We start from the raw sequence: 14,814 nt of genomic DNA on the forward strand, positions 1-14,814 counted from the left end.
CCCCCAAATGTTTATTTGTACCCTTCATGATACAGACTCTCTCTATCACCCACTGATTGGCAGATAGCCATGCCCTCACACTGGGGATAAAAACATCATGGCTGACATTGGCAGCAGAGAGGAAGGATCTATCCAGGGTTAAAAGACTTCAGTTTTTGTTTGATGTCCTCAGGTGTTGCATGCATGTGATGGACATAAAATAATAATAAAGAGAAATACTTATTACAAATACATTTGGGATTATCAAACATTACACATTGGTATTACAGTATCAAAGTGACTGAGACTGTGGTTAGCTTGGATTACTATCTGAAATCAATAAAAAAAAGGATAAAATACACATCAAATAATATCAATTTGTACAGGTAACTATGTATTATAACAAAGTGCTATATAAAATGCTTAAAAATAAATGGTATTAAGCCAGGCCTCTAATCCCTTCAGAACTAGGGAGGCAGAGAAAAGTGGGTCTCTGAGTTTGAGACCAGACTGTTCTACAGAGCAAGTTCCAGGGCAGTCAGGGCTACACAAAGAAACCCTGCGTGGGAGGTGGGGATAGAAAATGGTATTATTTAATAATTTTCGGTGAAATTAGTGTATTTTTATCTACATAATATTATGTGATACCCACACATCTTTAAACAATCTGAACTATATTTGGTGAACTCAGTGTTGAAGGGACTCAAACTTAAGATTTAAAAAAACCTCTCAATCAGGTTCTCTGGTCCATATGTTGTCTAGAATATAAATATAGATGTTATCCTTCAAGCACCATTCACTGTTCCCAACCACTTTGTTCCCTACTTACCATTCAGTGGCTTCAGCCTGCAGTTAGAATAAAGGCTCGTCTTGTTTCTATGTATTTCTAGGCCCTTACAACTGAGCTCTCAACTCCCTCTCCAATCTAATGTGAGGCTTCTCCAGGCAAGACACATTTCTCATCAACACAGATTCCTCTCAGTTCCAAATGCCAAGCTCCTCCCCATTGCAGGTTCTCTTCACGATCTCTTTGCTTTACTCAATTCTCTGGGGCCTTTCTCCCATTACTGGCTTCTTCCTGCACTTCAGAGAGGCATAGCCTTGACCACTCTGGTTTCAAAAACCATCCTGTTATCTGTTACCCAGAATTCTTCCTATAACCTTTATGTTTCTTCTCCAAGAGTGAAGTATATTTGCTTTTTGTTGAGCTTCTCCCACTAGACCTCAACTCCCTGAAAGTAGACCTTTTCTGGTTCCCTGACTATTGTGTCCCCTCTGCTGGGTTTTCCAACAATGTTGTCTGGATGAATGAGTCCAAGAGAAGGAGTGGAGGTATAAAATAAAACTGTAATCTCGGTTAGTAAAAAAGATGAAGCCTGTTTTGCATAGATTAACTTGAACCTAGAGGGATTTTTTTTTAAAGGTCCTATTTTCTTCATTTGTCCGTAGAAGTCCAGCTAACATTATTCAATACTTTTTAGGCATACGCTTTACATTTCTGAATAACCCTGTAGAGGTAATCAACCTTTATTATCCACATTTTTCAAAGGCATCTTGCCAATGGCCATTAACGGTGGAGCTGTAGTCTAGTTTAAGTAGGCCATATCCAATTAATCAATGTAATGGACACCCCTTCAGTTAACAATAGCTGTTTTATCAACGCGCTTTTCAGAGAACCCCTCTGAATTCCCCCTTTTCTCTGACCTTCTGTCTCGGGACTGAAAGCTACTGGTGGTTGCTAACCGCTCAGGGGGTTTCCTGCAGAATCCCAGTGACTTTGGTGGGCGGATCTCAGCTCAGACCACTGCACCAAGCTCTGGCAAGGCTAGGTCTGCAGGCAGTGCCGGGGAGGAAGAAACAAGTCTGTTGGCCATAGCTGGATCCTTGTGAAAGAGGAAGATACAGTGCGCCTTGTTCATACTCGCCAGGGGCTCGGAATCTCCCAACTTGAAGGGGAACCACGATGCGTTTCTCCAACTACACCCCGCGTCACGAACCAGCCCGGCCCCGCCCCGCCCACGGCCCCGCCCACAGCCTCGCCCACTCGTGGGGGCCCTTGTTAGTACCCTCCCCCCACAACCCACCCCCTTAGTTCGGCCCTCTCCTGCCCCTCGGGTTAGCCTCGGCCTGTGATTGGCTTTTGTGGCCATAGTCCCCGCCCCATGTCTTTACCGTCACTCCCAAGATGGCGCCGGCCGCGGCGGGTTTGGCCGCTGGTGCTGAGGAAGGAGGCGGAGGCTGTGGCGACCGCGCGGGGAGGGGGAGTCCCGTCTGACTGAGACGGCAGGGCGGAGCGCCGGGCCGGGAGATGAGCTAAGCTGGCTGCAAGCGCCGCGACATTCAGCCCCCTCGTGTCCCGCCCGCCGGGCGAGAAGGGATTAGACCCCCCACATCTCGGGCTCTTCCCGGTGCTCGCGCGGGAGCCGGCGGGGAGGTGAGTGGAGGAGGCGGCGTCGTGGGCATCCGTGGCATGAGGAGCTGTCACGGCCCTGAGGAGGTGACTGGCAGGGGGACACAGAGCCGGGCGATAGGAATTGGAGGGCCGCTAGGTGCGGGCAGCTGCTAGGAGGGGCTCCGGCCGTCCCGGAGGATGGCGAGATGCTGCCGATGGCGTTCGCGCGCCTCCGTGTGGGAATGCGCGCGGGGCTCGGGGGGGTCCCTCCAGACTGGCCATTCGCTGCTAGCCTGGGGCTGTTGTTGTTGGGGTGATGGGGCGGGGGCGGACGGTGGGGAGGTCCTGAGGCTGGGATTTTGACAAGCCCGTTACGTAAGGTTGCTTCCCGGAATCCCACCTGCTCTGGGTTTCAAACCCGCGGCGGGGGCTGCTTTCCCGCGGCTGCTCAGTCCAGATGCCGGGGCCCGGCTGGGGCTCAGGTTCCACGTGAGCCCGGCCACCGTCCAAGTTGACCAGTTTCTTTCTCTCTTTCTCTCTCTCTCTCTCTCTCTCTCTCTCTCTCTCTCTCTCTCTCTCTGTGCGTGTGTGTGTGTGTGTGTGTGTGTGTGTGTGTGTGTGTGCGCGCGCGCGCGCGCGCAATTCTTGGTCATCCCCACTCCTTTTGAAGTTTATCTTTCTAGAGGGGGAAAGGCTAAGGTTAGGAGGAAGGAAAGGGCAAAAAAGCTTGTGACCTAGAATTGGGTCGCAGCGATCTCTCATCATTGTGGTGCTTTTAAATGACAGGACATAAAGGGAAACTTGGATGTTGCTGCTCCAGCATGCTTTTCCTTCAGACGAATGGTTGGCCTCAGAGTCATAGAGAGGGTTTTTATTTGTCTTATAGGACAGTTATTTCTTGTTTGCAAAACAGGACCGGCATCCGTCAACAGGCTTGTATTTATTTGAGGGGAAAGCAGGTGTCAGCCAGCCAGAGACACGGGAAGGCAGGAATTGTGTCACTCTGTGAATATATTATTCTTTTAAGTGTATTAGACATGAAGAGGGTAACTCAAACGTAAAATAAACAATATTACATGATTACAAGCTTTTCTTTAGTGTATATACAGCCTTAATCTGTTTTCTGCCTACCCCATATACCTCCTTTCCTTGGGGGAGGGGGTGGAGACACCTGTAAACACCATAGCCCAGGTTACACTAAGCTATTGTGGTGCATTTGAGATTACTATAAAGAGAAGTCTCAGGGGGAACCCAAGATTAGTTTATAAGTAAGGATTCTTCGGCAAGTTGATTAATTTATGTTTACAGTAGTTCTGAGATACAGCTTCTGAAAAAAAAAAAGTGAATAGAATTTCTGATCTGAGCCCTAATTGAACTTAAAATAAAATTGTATTTGATTTCTTTTATGGGACTTTGTTTTGTTTGGGCAAGACGTAATAATCGTTTGAGGCAGCTTTTTATTTTTACAAACTCCCTTTGAACTGCAGCTCCCAGCAAGAGTCTAGAATAACATATAGTTACCACCATCATTCTATATGTGTTACATAATTCTCCCCCCCCCCCCACCGAGTGATTAAACACAGACCTACTTTGCTGTGGAATTTTGAAAGAATGTGCTTGTGAGGGAAGTTAATTGATCTTGACACCAGCTTAATATTAGGGATAAAAATGAGCAAATTTTGGCTTGCATTCAAGCTTAAGTGCACAAGTTTACATTTTTGAAGTTTGGTGAAGGAGTACAACTTTTCTATCCCTGCAAGAGAGCCAGAAAGCTGGTGCTGATTTGAGCTCTTCCACTGGAATTACCAGCAGCTTAAGTAGTTATTGATTCTAAAGTTCTTGGAACTTTTGCCCCATTTCGGCAACTTGAATAGTATTTAGTGTAATTGGGAGATTATATGAGGAAAGGGACAGGGCACATCATATTAATTTATTCAGAAAACAGTAAACATAACAAAGAAGAAAACTATTTTCTTCCCACATGATACAGACTACATTGCCTTTAGTTGTTTGTAGAGTCTTACGCCTTTTGCTTATGGGAAGTCTAGTTTTTCACGCCTATCACCAAATGTAGAGCTGTTTGTTGTTCCAGATCTTTCATTTTAGTTTACACTGGTGCCCCATAACAGTAAGCTGTAAACATCAGTGACTCCAGCAGGAAAATGGACTTGCTGTTTCTGCTTTCTCCCACATCAGGGACTTCTTTTTTCAGAATTTCACCCTTTCTTGCCAGAGGTAGAAGGAGATACTAAGGAGAAGTGAATCAAGTTTTCTTCCTTTCTTATCTGCTCCTCCCCTTATCCCCAGTTGGTTTTTATTCAGTAGAATTAGTGGGGTGGGGTACAGCTATACTTAATTACTATATATCATCGATATTGCATTGGATTTACAGTGGATTCTGAAAAGAACAGTGAAAAGGCTCATATTTGAGACACTATTATTTTACATATGGGGTTTCTGTAATAGTAAAAAAGGTCCTTTTTTTCAGGACCATGCTATGTAGCTCATGATGGCTTAGAACTCAAGAGCTTCCTGCCTCAACCACCTAAGTGCTGGGATTATAGGTACATGTGACCACATTCAGTTAAATTACTATTCTTATAATCACAAAGTGACATTAAAGGGTTAAGAAAAAATATTGACAATCTAAAGCACTGTTGATCAACAAGAAAACTGCCTTTGTTAGCAGAGTCAGGTGTGTAGGTGCACTTGCAGTAACAGAAGCAAGTGGCTGTGTGGATGGATTGTCAGCACTACCCTTGAGTGCGTTTGTGTGTCTATAGATGTTTTGCATCTGTGCACATTAACTTCTGGGTTCTTTTTGCTTCCAGCACTAAACTGCTCTATGTTGGCAGTGCCACCTACTAATAATGAGCTCAGTCTTTTCCTCATTACCTCATGAGTCGTTAGGCAACAGCATTGGGATGTTTCAGAGATACCAATATTTTGCTAGTTACTGAGGATACAAAGGTGAATAAAACATGACTTCTGCCCTCCAACCCTGCCTGAAAAGTGTTGTTTGCTTTTGGGGCCAACAGTACATGTGTCCCCTGCTTTTCCTGTCTCACTGCTAATGTTTGGTAGGATTACCACCATCCCCCCCTACCCCCGTACGTAGTCATATCCTTTTGTAACTTTCCTAGTGGGAAACTGTGCTTTGAGTTGTAGACACCCATTTTTAAAATACATTTTTGGAACATTAGATTTCATATTGGAGTGTGTTTATAAGTAAAACCTGTAATATGGAGATCAGACATTTATTTTTATTTCTGTGGTAACTTCCATTTGATTGATTTGTGTTGCATGTGCTTGTGTGGGCTAGAAGTTGGCATCAGATACCTTCCTCGGTCACTATTTTTTGGGGACAAGGTCTCTTGGTGAGCCCAAAGCCTACCAATTGGCTAGACTATCTGAGTTCCTGAGACAGCTTTTCTCTGTCACCCATCCAACACTGGGGAAATGTCACCCAGTCTTTTATGTGGATGCTGGGGATTCAAAGTCTGGTCCTCATGCTTGGGTACTGGGCATGGTACTTAACCCAATGAGCTACTGCTCCAGCTCTCTTATTGGCTTTAGAAACAATTTGTCCCTTGAGCTTTCCAGCCTCTCAGCTCCCCTTCCAGATGCTGTGATTATAGATGTGACTGTTATGCCCAACCAACTGTAACTGTTGTTTTGTAGATGAGACATTTTTCTTCTTGGAAAGTTTTAAAAATAAACCCAATTACCAAAATATGTAGTACACACCCACATGCCTACATAAAATGTTGACGTTTTTCATTTTTGCTTCAGATATATATTTAATGTAAAAGAACTATGTATATCTCAGTTGCTACATAGAATTCTAAGAGCAGTATAGAACCTTATACTTCATATGAACTTACCATCTTTTTGTGCTGTCCAGTTTCACGCCTCTCTACCTCCTGTCCCAGTTAATGACCCACACTGTGTGTATAGCATGGCTCTGGTGCTTGGTCTTTGTTTTCAGATTGGGTGAGAGTTTGTCAGACTGGACTGTAACTTAATAGGAAGCCTGTGTTGGTCTTGAACTCCTGATCTTAGTATCCCTACCTCCCAAAGCTGGATTGTAGGATTGTACCACCACACCTGACTCTACTCTGAGTGCCAAGAACAAAGTATAGTGACGTGTATGAAAAACACCATGATGAAACCCAGTATTTTGAATGTTGATGTGAAAGTTTAGTAAGAAAAGTCTAAGTATGGATTAGGACAAACTTCCTGGATTTGAATCTTTGAAAAAAATTTTAAATTGTATTTTATGAGAATGAGTGCTTTGCCTACATACATGTCTATGTACCATATGCGTGCCTGATGACTGCAGAGGCCAGAAGAGGGTATTTGCTCCTCTGGAACTGGAGTTACAAACAGTACTGAGCCACAAAAATGAGTACTAGGGACCAAACTCAGGTCCTCTACATAGGCAAAAAGCACTCTTAATTGCTGAGCCATCTATTCAGCCTCCTTAGTCTGAATCTTTTATTTTATTTTATTTTTATTTTTTGGCTTTTCGAGACAGGGTTTCTCTGTATAGCTCTGCGGTGTCCTGGAACTCACTCTGTAGACCAGGCTGACTTTGAACTCAGAAATCCTCTTGCCTCTGCCTCCTCTGCTGGAATTAAAGGCGTGTGCCACCACTGCCCGGCCTTAGTCTGAATCTTGACTTTACTGTTAAGTGGTTTTATAGTTCTTTAAACTATATCCTTCGTGCCCCCATCCTATCAAATTGGAAACAGTAGAAATGTCCATTTTAAAGGTTTTGTAAAAATATTATGAGTTTATTTACGTAACCCTGAAAAAAATGGTGGTTTGAGTGAAAATGGCCTCCATAGGCTCTTCTATTTGAAGACTTGATCCACAAGTGGGAGATGTGTTTGGGAAGGATTAGGAGGTGTGGCCTTGTTGGAGGAGATGTGTCACTGGGTCTCAAAAGTCCATGTCATTCCCTGTTAGCGTTTTCTTTTTCTGTCTTATGTTTGTAGATCAGATGTAAGCTCTCAGTTACAATTCCAGCACCACATCTGCCTGCTGCCATGCTCCCAGCCTTGATGATCATGGCCGAAAACACTCTGAAACTCTGAAACCCCAATTAAAAGCTTTTTTTTAATATAAATAATTTGCCTTTGTCGTGGTAAGAGAACAGTAATTAAGACATACTATGTCTACATGTCTGTTACTCTCTTCTTTTCTTTTAATACTGGTACGTTTAAGTAGGTATTGATACTGCTGTGTCCTAGTATACAATCACTGAATTTTCTTTATGTTATCCCATCTTTATTCATTTGTTGCTGTGTAGGCTCCACTGATTGAATGTGCGGTACTGTCAGTTATTATTTCTCCTAGTAATGCTCATCTACATGGTCTTCATTTTCTGTCTGTCATAAACAGTGCCTCATTAATATTTCTCTATCTATTAAAGCAGTGGCTTTCAACCTGTGTCTTGTGACCCCTTTCACAGGGGTCTCGAATCAGATACTCACATTACAATTCATAACAGTAGCAAAATTACAATTATGAAATAGCAAAGAAAATAACTTTATGTCTGGGGGTCTCCACAACATGAAGAACTATATTAAAGGGTCACAGCATTAGGAAGGTTGAGAACAACTGTCTTAAAGCAACATACCAGGTCAGGGTTTTTCCAGGTCAGGGACCTGGTTGTGAAATTGTTGAGTCCTGGGATAGAAGTATTTTTCCCTTTATAAATTATTTATAGGATTTTGACAACCAATGTGTATTTCTGTTTCTTTATATCCTTTCCAGGTGTTGTTAGATGTTTGGATTTTGCTAGTCAGCCTGATGTAAAATAAAATAGCATTTCATTTTTGTGTTGTGTTTATTTCCCTTCATTTTTAAAAGTATTTTTATTTTTGGTCATCTCTTCAGTAAATTTGTGTGTACCTAGTCTTTATATACTTTCTTTTCTTAAAAAAAAAAAAAAGATTTGTTTGTGTGTGTTTAGGTGTCTGTGTGAGTATATGTGCAGATGTGTGAGGGAGTGCAGCTGTTTGCAAACTCAGGATAGAAGAGGTTGTGAGGTGTCCTTTTCTGACACTACCTAGTTCTTTAAGCCTTGGAAATGTCTCTTCTTCGCTAGACAAGCTCTACTGATTCTCCTGTTTCAACCTCCCTTGGATCTGAGCTTGTAGGCATGCATGGGATGCCTGGCTTGTTATGTGGTTCTAGGATCTGAACTCTGGCCTTCATGGTTACTTAGCCAACCTCTTACCTGCTGAACAATTTCCCCAGTCCTTCTTTACATATTTTCTACTTGGTCTTTTTCTTACTTATTTGAAGAAGATCATTTTACTTATTTTAAAATATTTTCAGGATATTAGCGAGGCCCATTTTTTCCCCCTTTCTTTCTCTCTTTCTTTTCTTCTTTCCTTCCTTTTTTTTTTTTGATATTTCTAACTTCTTGGAACAGTTAGCATGAATTAAAATCACAATGCCTTATCGGATTTATCACTTTCTCCTCAAACTCTTACCCAAGCTAAATTTATTTACTTATATAAAGTTATGCTTTTATTTTTGTTGTATTTTAGCGATAACATGGACCACTGTTGACTTCATAATTCAAGGAAGAGGTTTTTAGTAATTGTGTACAAGTTCTTTCTCTTTTCCCCTCTTTTTCCTTAATGTCTCCTTATTCACTGAAACCTATTTATCTGGGTACAAGTACGCCAGTCTGGCCTCCAGCTTACTATATAGCTTAGTTAACTCTTGATCCTCCCCCCCCCCCCCCCCCCACCCAAGACAAGGTTTCTCTGTGTAGCCCTGGAATTTACTCTGTAGACCAGGCTGGCCTTGAACTCAGAAATCCACCTGCCTCTGCCTCCTAAATGCTGGGATTATAGGTGTGTGCCACCACCCCCTGGCAATAAATCTTTTAAAAACAATTTTTATTATATTTCTTTATTTACTAACCTGTGTGTGTGTGTGTGTGTGTGTGTGTGTGTGTGTGCGCGTGTGTGTGTGTACATTTGACTTGTGGGCACATGCATATGCCTGAATATGATGGTCAGTACACAGTTTACTAGAGTTAGTTCTGACATTCTATCTGTGGTTCCTTGGGGTCAAACTCTGGTCTTCAGACTTGGTGACAAGGGCTTTTGTCCACAGAACCATCTCTTTGTCCATTAACTTATTTTGAATTAGAAACTTTCATAGCATCCTAATTCCAGTACTTCCCTTTCTAGGAGCTTTTTCCACTGATTTTTTCACTTTTGTTCCTGAAATTCACTTTTTCGGAATTGCCAAAATGGTATGTCTAAAACACCAATTGAAAATTCCTCACTGACTCCATTGTTAACTAGATGAAGCCAACACTCCTTACCATGTCATTAAAATTCTCTACAATTTGGCCTTTGTCTGGCTCTCTAATCTTAACTTTTATAATTTCTACTTTCCATTTCCACTCCAGCCTTACAGCATTCTCTTGGAGTTTCCTTGAATACATCTGTTATTTCTGGAGTGTTGCCTTGCTGCTGTAGTCCTAGGATAGAAGTATCTTTCTGGAATGCTGTCATTCCTCCCTTCCTTCTTATTTTGTCTTGCTAAGTCCTTTATATTCTTTAAGAATCAGGGATAGGCGGTGGTGATACTGGCCTTTAATACCAGCACTTGGGAGGCAGAGACAGAGGCAGAGGCAGGCAAATCTCTGAGTTCAAGGCCAGCCTGGTCCAGGATAGTTACACTGAGAAATGCTGTCTCAATAAACAAACAAACAAACATATAAATATTTTAAAAAATTAAAAAAAAATTAAGAGTACAAGGTGCTCTTACAGAAGCCTCAGGTTCAACTCCCAGCACCCACATAGCAGTTTACAACCACCCATAACTCCAGTTTCAACAGAAAGGACACTTTCTTCTGCACATATAAGCATGCATACAAAACACAATACACATAAAATAATTAAAACAAAAAGAATCAGAGCATTATTCCTCCAGAAAACCTTCTCAGATCTGGATTATTGGGTCTCTCCTGGAGTAATCTGTAAGTACTTTGTCATGTCTCAAGTTGTAGTGAGAATTTGTAGAGGATAGCAGGAAGAGGCTCAGTGGGTAAAAGATGCTTGCTGCAAAGCCCTGGCAACCAAGTTTGATTCCTCAGGACCTGCATTATGGAAAGAACTGATTCTAGAAGTTTGTCCCTTGACCTCCACATGTGTACTGTGATGCATATGCACACACAGAAGATAAATAAATGTAATTCTAAAAAATAATTTGTTGAGTCAGTTATTGTAGTAGGAGAGGAAGTTGGCTAAGCATGGTTATGGGTTTGAAACTTGGTCTTGTTCCTGTTTCTTTATATCTCAGTTTCCTCCCATGTAAAATTGAGAAAAGTGTGCATTTATTGAGTTGGGACACTTAAATTTGATAATACAAATAAAGTGTTTGAAACCATGTCTTGTATCTAATGAATAATCTATTCAAACTGTTGTTGACTTTAGAGTATTTTGATTTATCTGTCTCTTTCTCTTACTAGGCTTTGAATCAGTGAGGGAAGGAACACACCAAGAAATCTGGACCTCAGAGTGAAAGATAGCATTTTTAACCTCTCAGAGTGTCCTGAAAACTTGAGTCTAAGTCTGTTTTTTTTTTTTTCCTAGCAACTACACTGGGCATCTTGCCACACATGTGAAATTGACATACATAGTAATTAGCATTTCTTAATTATACTTCATAATTGGTTGCTTATTTAAGACTCTGCATGCTATACTTAGTAGTTCTACTTGAACTCTAGGAATAATACCATTTACTTTTAAGCCTCCGTTAGTCTGTTTGGCATTTAACCAACTTTTCCAAATATGGATTTAGGTGTGAGGGGGTGAACAAAGGGGCAGAGTAAGGGTAAAACATTATACCTCTGAGCCAGACGCGCTTAGTATACCTTCACTATTTACTTTAAGATAGGTTATCAGATGTAATTTCAGTAAACACTTTCCAGAGGTAATATAAGACATTAAAAAATATCAATAACCTGTCTTCTTCCATTACTGCAAATGATTGAGACATTTTACTTACAATCATTCTTTTTATTATTTCAGAATCTGTTTCTTTTACCTTAGATTTAGCAGCCCTCATTTTGTTCTAAATACCAGAAGCGACTGTATAATCTTGGCAAATTGATAGAAGTCCTGTTTGTTTTATTTTTATCTCTGAGCTTGCTGTTAAATTTGTAGGGTTTTCTGTCTCACTGTTTCTGAGTATATGAAAGTAAGTTTGTCTTCTTTTGAATATAGGAACAGTACAGAATTACTCTCTTCAGTATCTATTTGAAAATTGTTGCTAGAGAAACTAGATTTTTTTCCCTAAAAGGTCTTTTTTTTTATTACATATTTTCTTTATTTACATGTAAATTTCTCCCTTCCCAGTTTCCCCTCTAAAAAACAAACAAAAACAACAAAAACAAACCCCAGCTGCCTCCCCACTCCCCATGCCTGCCACCCCACTCTCTCCTGCTTATTGGCCCTGGCATTCCCCCACACTGGGGCACAGAACCTTCACAGGGCTGAGGTCCTCTCCTCCCATTGATGATCGAATTTGCAATCCTCCACTATACACTCGCTGCCAGAACAATCAGTCCCACCATGTGCAGACCTTGGTTGGTGGTTGAGACTCTGGGAGCTCTGAGAGTACTAGTTAGTTTATATTGTTGTTCGTCCTAAGGGGCTGCAAACCCCTCAGCTCCATTGGTCCTTTCTCTAACTCCTTCACTGTACTCAGTTCAATGGATGGCTGTGAGCCTCTACACCTGTATTAGTCAGGTACTGTCAGAGCCTCTCAGGAGATAACTATATTTAGGCTGGCTTGTCTTTCCTTCAGTCCCTGCTCCATAGTTAATCTCTGCCACTCCTTCCATGAGTACTTGGTTCCCCCCTTTTAAGAAGGAATGAAATGTCCACCTTTGGTCTTCCTTCTTCTTGAGGTCCTTGTGGATTGTGGATTGTTCTTCCTATATTCCAAACTTCTGGGCTAATAACCACTTATCAGAGAGTGCATACCGTGTTTGTTCTTTTGTGATTGGGTTACCTCACTCAGGATGATATTCTCCAGATCCATCCATTTACCTAAGAATTTCATAAATTTATTGTTTTTAATAGCTGAGTAGTACTCCATTGTGTAGATGTACCAAAATTTCTGTATCCACTCCTCTGTTGAGGGACATCTGGGTTGTTTCCAGGTTCTGGCTATTATAAATAAGGCTGCTATGAACATGGTGGAGCATATGTCCTTTTTACATGTTGCAGTATCTTTTGGGTATATGCACAGGAGTCTCTGGAGTCCCTAAAAGATCTTAAACTGATAAAGAAAAATTCTAACAAAATATTATCAAATTAATGTGGAAATCTTAATGTATCAGTCTTATGTTAGAGGATAATACCATATAATGGCTGTAATGTTGGGAACTACTTTTTAAAAGTGCTATTGTCTTAGCATTGAATATTTTAGTTGAAGACTCTGAAGTAGTATGTTTTTAAGAGAATGGGTGTAGATGAATGGGGAAAATTGAAATTGTATTTTGGTCTGTGAGATAGAGCTGGCTCTTATCAACAGAAAAGTTGAGTTAACCTTATTCCAGTTTTAGTCAAGATTATAGTTAAATGATACTATTTTTCCTTTAAAACAATAGTTTAAGTTGGTATGGTGGCACATACCAGCACAGTGAAGGCCAGACTTGAAGATGATGAGGTCTGGACCCGCCCGGTCTATATAGTGAGACACTGTCCAAACAATTAAAAAATTAGTTGTCCTCATCGTCGTCATTGTTGTTCTAACAAACGCTAAGCTATTCCTACACTTCATCTTTTAATTTTTTGTCTGGATGTCAGAACTTTGTAGTAGTATTTTATTTAGTTTTTAAAAATGTAGTGTTGGGAATTGAACCTGGGTACCTGACTTGGTAGGCAAGTGTGTTATTGAGCTACACCCCCAGCTTTGTATAGTATTTATGTTGCTTTTTGGTGATAATTATACTGAAGTTGGATCCATGAGCTGTTGTTTGAGCCTGCTCTCATTGATGAATACTTTTCATTCTTTTAGTCTAGGAGTGATTGAAGTTTCTAATTTCATAGTTTTTTTTTTAATAAGACTTTTTGCTGGGCAGTGATGGTGCATGCCTTTAATCCCAGTACTTGGGAGGCAGAGGCAGGCGGATTTCTGAGTTGGAGGCCAGCCTGGTTTACAGAGTGAGTTCCAGGACAGCCAGGGCTACACAGAGAAACCCTGTCTCGAAAACAAACAAACAAACAAACAAACAAACAAAAAAACCAAAAAACTTAAAAAAATAAATAAAAAAACTCCTTTTCTGATTGACTGCTATTGTAATATTTCTTGCCACCCCCACTATTTTAAGAGTCAGGGTCTTGGTAGGTAACTCTGGCTGACCTGAAGACTCCCTGTAAAGATGAGCTAAGTGCTCCTCCTGCCTCACCTCCTCAGGATTGCTGGGATTATAGTAGTAAGATACTGCTCCCTTGACTTTCATTTTGTTTGAGGGTTGTTGTTCATCAATATGCTTCTGTTTGTAGGCAGTAAAAACCAAATTTAGCCTAACTCACTAAAAATGGGAATTAATTGCAAGGATACTGGGGACCTGATGTCATGGAGTGATAGAAGAGCAGCCACACCTCCTGAAAGGGCTTGTGATCAGGAGCCAGACATACCTCAGCAGTCAGGCAGCACTTGTCTCCGAGCCCTGGACCAGCACAATTCCCTCACTCCCTACTTGTTCATTTCAGTTTTATTTGTCTGCATGTTGTCTTTCCCTGTTATGGGGCTTGGCAGACTTCTGACTCATTTGTTGTTTTGAGGCAAGGTCTGGCCTGGGATGAATGAAGTTGGCTTTGAGATCACAGAGATCCACCTGCCTCTGGCTCCCAGTGCTGGGATTAAAGGCCTGTACCTCTTTGTCAGTCTGTCTTCTGACTCCTGAATTCATATATTGTCTCATGATTCTGTGCTCTCATTATAAAGCCTGATAGAGGAAATGTAGTACAAGGTAAGTGTTCTCTGTCTCATCTAGTCAGCAATGGCAAATGGAACCATAGTTTTACTGAATGTGACTCTGATATTGTAAATAAAGAAAACATCTAATAAAAAAAAAAAAAACCCCACTAGCTTTGTGGATAAGGATAGAACATCCAGCTTCTCAAAGATAGGTGTATACAACGAATAGACATTTTAAAAGCTGCTAGTTCCAGAAGGATACTAGCTGATGAAAAATAAAATTGATTTTTAAATGAAATTAAAAGAAACCTCTCAGTATTGTTGTATAATACCAAGAACTTGAATTAGTTTACTCCCAATTCATAGGTGATTATTATGAAAGTTGTGAACATCTCCCTTTTTCAAGTGAAAACCAGTGGAGGTAAAGGTGCCCTTTCACCCTCCTGTATATAGAATTTGTAGTCCAGTCATTT

General features: G+C 41.1%; 1 protein-coding gene and 1 long non-coding RNA gene across 5 annotated transcripts in view; one reads left to right on the top strand and one right to left on the bottom strand.

Moving 5' to 3' along the window:
* LOC116073790 lies at positions 1 to 2,269 on the bottom strand. The gene is made up of 2 exons (XR_004111904.1): positions 2,152 to 2,269; positions 1 to 1,862 (listed from the first exon to the last, which is right to left on the bottom strand). It is a non-coding gene; the product is annotated as an uncharacterized LOC116073790 (long non-coding RNA).
* An 11-nt stretch (positions 2,270 to 2,280) lies between these two features.
* Positions 2,281 to 14,814, top strand: part of Dennd4a (DENN domain containing 4A) — a 107,661-nt gene continuing 95,127 nt past the window's right edge. For 3 of the 4 annotated variants that reach the window (XM_031345876.1, XM_031345880.1, XM_031345879.1), the window contains exon 1: positions 2,281 to 2,413. The gene's annotated coding sequence lies outside the window, so the exon portion shown is untranslated. Of the gene's footprint in view, positions 2,477 to 14,814 lie in introns of all 4 variants that reach the window. The other variant, XM_031345878.1, reaches the window with a different exon arrangement.

The sequence above is a fragment of the Mastomys coucha genome, unplaced genomic scaffold (genome assembly GCF_008632895.1).
Source record: "Mastomys coucha isolate ucsf_1 unplaced genomic scaffold, UCSF_Mcou_1 pScaffold23, whole genome shotgun sequence".
Taxonomy (NCBI): domain Eukaryota; kingdom Metazoa; phylum Chordata; class Mammalia; order Rodentia; family Muridae; genus Mastomys; species Mastomys coucha.